We start from the raw sequence: 5,872 nt of genomic DNA, 5'->3' as shown, positions 1-5,872 counted from the left end.
ATTAACTTTCTTTGTTATGCGAACAGCACACAAAATCATTATACTGGAAGGTTTAAAAGTCTTTTTTTTTTTTTTACCTAAGCAAACATGCATTTTAGATATATTCTTACTTTAAAAGAGGTTTGGTTTCGGTATGAAACCAAACCTCATCGAGGACTTTTCATATGGGGTTGCATTCACAAAACTCTGAGCAATGGACTGTTACTGCAGTGATGACAGGTGTGATGATGAATGTTGGTGGTGTTACCTCTAGAAGTTGCTACAACCGCTGCACAGTACCCGAGTCTCTAAATCGTCTTCTCGCTAGAATGCAAAGTATTGCCAGATCGTGGAGGTGCCACAAGTATTTCCTCTGTCCCCCTCTCTTCTCTTTACTAATCTGACTAGTCCCTACCTTAGTGGAGCTGGGCGTTATCAGATTGACTAAATGGTCGTAATGTGATTGGCTAAATTGTGTGCATGCTGAATGTGAAAGCATGGCACAAACACGTTAAACAAAACGTATCACATTTCAGACCACATTGTGATGACGACGAAAATACGATTAATTGTGCAAAAGTCTAATCTGTAGCTTTAGGTTAGGTCTCAGGATGTCACAATTAAAGATTTCCTTGGCAAGATCATTGTCAGAGAATTTCTCACAATATTGCGATTATTGCGTAATTTGGCACCCAACTTGCACCAGTGCAAGTAGCTTTTTCTACTGATACCACCGGTAGATTTATCTAATAGAAGAAAGAGCTGAAAATGAACAATTGGAAAAAAAAAAAATTGTTTCCAGTGTGGTATCTTTTTCTTCCTTGTTAAGTATTAAACATCCTTTGTAACCCAGAATCAGTCGATGCAACGCGGGGGTTACGCGTCTTTTCACTTCCTTCCGTATTACGTAACTTTCCCTGGGAACAGGTTGCTCTTCTCCTCGATAATACGCTGATGATCTGGTAACTTGCATAGAGGTCGGCAAAAGTATTTTAGAGGTGAACAACAACATTCAAATGTCACAACAACGTATAAAAGGCGATCGATCCTGGGATTTCTGTCAAGCAAGCACGACGTTCCCGCTCCCAAGGATCAAGCACCGGAGACGCAAGCTCAAGTAGGAGAGAATTGTGAGCCCAGCGGCAAATCTCCATCCACGCCAGGAGAAGAGTGTAATGAACCCCGCGGCGAATCTCCAATTACAGCGTACATGTGATCCGGTGGGGCATGCCACGTTGGGAATCGTAGTAAAGCAATAGCGATACACTGTCATGTTTGGCCCACGGTTGCAGCTGTTTAAATACCTATAACACATTTTTTTGTTGTCATTAACATTTTTGTAGACATTCATGTAGAATGTCTTCGTTTTTTGTGAATTTATTTGGCCCCACAAAATCATAGCAAGTTTACCACAACAAAAGGTATAACATATTTTTGTTAATTTTTTTTTTGCCCGATTATAACGAAGAACCTCAGTTAATTCAGTAATTTTGCTGGTGCAAGCAAGTCATTTTTTTTTTATGTGCACCAAAGCCGCAAAGCCTTTTTATTGTTAATATTATTTTTATTCCTTTTTTTTTTGGTCAAATGAACCCACTGTCGACCCAAACATGATCTCAGCAATAATGGGAAACAGACCAGTCTGTTTACATGGTCTGGCTTTAGAGATGCAGACTCATAGAAGTCAAACTACTGTTTCTGGAGGATGGGGCACAGTGCTGTAGTGACGCTACATGCTAGGTTATTCATATATAACAGAACGAGAGCAACATGCAAGAAGGCACGAAAGGCACAAAAATCATTATTTCGACGATCTTGTTTCCATAATTGTGGGATGCTTAAATTGTAAAATCAAAATCACATTTTGATCAATCATCAAGCACTAATAGCTAGCTGTCATATTCCTCAATGCATGTGAATACATAACTGTACATACATTAGTGTATAGTGGCTTTGCAACTACGGTTGCAAACCAGAGTTATAAAGATCATTACTTGGATGCTGGGAAATAAAGCAGCACGCAGGCAGAAAAGATCCAGGCCTGCTTGGAGACGGAGAAGAGGACAGCGCAGGACAAGGAGAACAGAGCGCAGCAAAAAGGACTTGTCTCTCTGTGTCTCGCCCTTGTTTTCTGATATGTTCTGTGAGATCCTGCAAAAGAGTGTCTCAAATAATAATAATATGTAGGCTATTCTGTTTTGACTTTCTTCTTGATTTTATTTCTCTGGTAGCCATTTGACAATTCATTATTTTGACAATTATTTATTTATTATTAATTGATTGCAATTGCAGCGGCTAGATTTTATTGAGGTTTAGTACACAGTCATAGCCATAAATGCAATGGTACTAATGTTTGGCATAATAATTTCTTTTTGTGTTTCGGTTTTTGGCCTTGGTTTCCTATAATTTTTGGTTTCGGGACTTTTAATTTCAGTGCATCCCTAGTTGTCACATTACCAAATCTTTGTGATTTATTTAAATGTCTATTTGTGTTCTGGGTGCCTCCTATTTGTGTCCAACCTAAACAATTCCATGGGTATCATTTGAGACATATCGCTCCACATTAGGGTGACCACCTCCGAACCGACAAAATGCAGGACAAGCAGCAGGTTTGAGTGGGACAATGAGGGACAGCCGCAATCATTAGAAGCCAACGCTTTTTTTTTAAAAATTAAGTCACATGCACATGTCGGGCCTTTTACCCCCAACAAAACAAACCACAAAACGCTATAGCAGCCAAGACATAACCTAAACCTAAAAAAACACACATATTTTACAATATAACGTAATTACTGATGTATTATCTTACTGTAATTCTTCCACATTTAACATAGAATAAGCAGATAAGGCACACCAAAATATGACCTGAATAAATTAAACAATTGCAATTAAACAGGTCTGTGTAAAACCAACAACTCCTGTAGATTATATGGCCATCTGTGATGTAAACCTGAAAATAAAAAAAATAGAAATACCTCACCGTCACCAAACAGATTTTGCATTACAATCCAACAGCCTTTCTCGGAACTATGAATAGCATGTTTCTGTAACACACTGCTAGCAGAAAAGCAGAACAGAAATATATATTCTTCATCGTTGTAGAACGCTACACAGCTATGTACAAAGTGGCCCTTAACCTGAATCTCTCGAGATTTGAGATTTTCTGTAGTCGGCTGACTGATATGAATGTGCATATTGCACTGCATGGTAAACACTGGCAACTTCTGCCGCAATTATTGTTATCCAACTCATTTGGTCTGCAGGGAAAAATATTGCCAGAGAGAAAAGCTGTTCATACACAAATTGCAGAAGACTGGTTCAGTTCTATCCACCGGACTCAGCCAAAAGGTGGCATCTTCCTTTTTTCGGCACACTACAAACCTGGGCACCTTTGCAGTATCAAAACAACTGTGTGCTCTACGATTTCAGAAGCTAATGTGTGTGTGATTGCTGCAATTCAGTAGTTTGATCGACACCCCACTCAGCCTGTCAGCTACCGCCTTACCCACAAAGTCGCCTATCACTGCTATGGACCACACTAATAGGTGTGGTCCATAGACAGCCAGGCACATAAAATAGTTTATTTTGAATTAAGTTATGTCGAATGGAAAAAGTGGGACAAAATGTTCAATTGGTTCAATGCTGTGCAATACAACGTAAAGTGGGACAGCTGGTCACTCTACTCCACCTTGACACCGTTCGCTATATCTGACTCGTCATTGTAAAGCTTCAAATGGCATGACAGCACACAATTTAATATCAGATAGCATGATTGGAGTTTTTGATGCAACACAATGAAGCTAATGAAGCAAACAAGCATCTGAGGCAATGCATATGAAGTTGGAAGAATTGCAACTTTTGAGGCAGCACTGTGCCGTGTTTCCCTTGCTGAAGTTAAGCAGAGAAGTATGCAAAAAGCTTAACATTGCCTTGTGTGGTCACCAACACTGCTGCTATGTTCATCCTGACCAGAATAAAAAAAAGAAGAGACATGAGCTAAAGTGACCCTGGATGTTGGAGAATCTGATAATGTGATTGTGAGACTGAGATCTGTGTCTTGTTTTACTACTGTCATGCTGCAACCAGTTGTCATTCCAGATGAAGCTCCCGGAGGAGATGGTGAAATTCACTCAATTCACTTAACAGGATGCTATAAAACCCAGACACGGTGGTGGCAGGTGATTCGCTGGTGCTGCTGGTACAGTAGGTGCAGTGTAGCAACATTGGTCATCTCATCCATGACCAACTTGCCTTGATATGCCTTTTTTTTTTCAGGAGCATGATAACCACAAATGAGTGATACAAGGTGATACAAGCATTTCCCCCCCGTCAATCACATTTGGTGCGAATGCCAATTTCTAAAAACTTAGATCTCTATAAGAAAATGGTTACACAGTGTGCTAAGGATGCACTAGTCCAAATACCGATACCAGGCTGTTGCATATTCTTGGAAATATGACACGATTGTTGAATTAATAAACTCTATACCTCACCATCGCCATCACGCAAGCACTAAAGGAAACATTACTTCCCTTAAAAAATGTAACAAACCGACACAAAGAATGAATAAAATAAACAACGTGTGCACCAGTAGCAACTTGGAACGGCCTTTTACAAAACTGCAATTAAACAATTTTACAGTTGTTTTGTCAACATATTGTCCCCACAGGAAATGAAATCAATGCAAAACACAGCAGCTGGAATGGAGAATAAAAGAAGCTTAGCTTAATTAACTTGACTGAACACTTAAAATAAGTACATTTTTTTTGTAAACATTTAATGCAAACAGAAACTTAAAATCCATGGTAACAGCTGAGACTGAGAATAAACTAATTTGTCCGTTGTATATATATATATGACAATGTTTCTCTCTCATTTTTATTTGTACACAAAAGGTGTAAAGGTTAGGGTTAGGGGTTAGGGTTAGGTGTAAAGGAGCAATCTCAACACCCCCGTGCAAAGGTTTGTATGTGGAGGCCTAACATATGGTCGGAGACAATAAGTGTCACAGCAGCCCAGACCGAAAAATCAATTCATATTGTTTAAGAAGCAAAGTTTCAAAAGACACTCTTGGCATGGACAAGCCACGGTCTAGATGTACAGTTGGACTAAAATAACCATTACAATAAAGCTAATTTTACTTTAGCATATTTTTTTTGACATTAATAATTCTATTTCCAGTCCAACTTGGATCACTCTCAAATACAAACATCTCTCTACTGCTTTGTGTTTCTGTTATGACATATTTATGAACAACTCTATTTTTTAAGAATTTACCAATGGACAGACTTGCATGCCCTCACAACTACCGGAGAATTTACCAATGGACAGACTTGCATGGCCTCACAACTAAGTAAAGTCAGGCCTCTGTCACATACCTCACTTACACTAATGCACTAACTGTACCACTTACTACTAATGAACAACTGTAGACATGTTTCTGATGCTTCTGCAGCCACAATTCTATGTGACCTACATACCTGCTATAGCATGCACAAGCACCTTCTACCTGACCCACATGTGTTCAACGGAGAAAAATAAATGGTACTGTAAATATGCCCGAGTTAAGATGATCTCATTTTACTAGGACCAGAAATTATACCTTAGGCTTGCTGTCTGGACACACCTTAGAAAATAATTATAATTTGTATATGACATACAGAATTATGACTGGCTACTGGATAGGCCATTGACTTAAGAGAAGGCTGTTTCATTTAAAGGCTTAGAATAACACGAACACTGTTTTAACAGGATTGTCAGAAAATGACAGGGGGGAAAAAAAAAATGAAATAGAGAAATCACACTAAGGTCTGAACACAACTTGCACTCCGTTCACAATGTAGAACACTGAGCATCATGTTACAGCCGGGCTCTCTATATCAATTACCTGTAC

At 39.0% G+C, this 5,872-nt stretch overlaps 1 protein-coding gene across 6 annotated transcripts in view; it reads right to left on the bottom strand.

Annotated features, from left to right (window-relative positions):
• Positions 1–5,872, bottom strand: part of kifc3 (kinesin family member C3) — a 35,363-nt gene that overhangs the window by 27,205 nt on the left and 2,286 nt on the right. The gene's annotated exons all lie outside the window — the stretch shown is intronic.

Source organism: Cynoglossus semilaevis, chromosome 5 (assembly GCF_000523025.1).
Source record: "Cynoglossus semilaevis isolate Cse_v1.0 chromosome 5, Cse_v1.0, whole genome shotgun sequence".
Taxonomy (NCBI): Eukaryota; Metazoa; Chordata; class Actinopteri; order Pleuronectiformes; family Cynoglossidae; genus Cynoglossus; species Cynoglossus semilaevis.
Note: the sequence above shows the minus strand (reverse complement) of the source record. Positions and strands in the feature narration are given on the sequence as shown.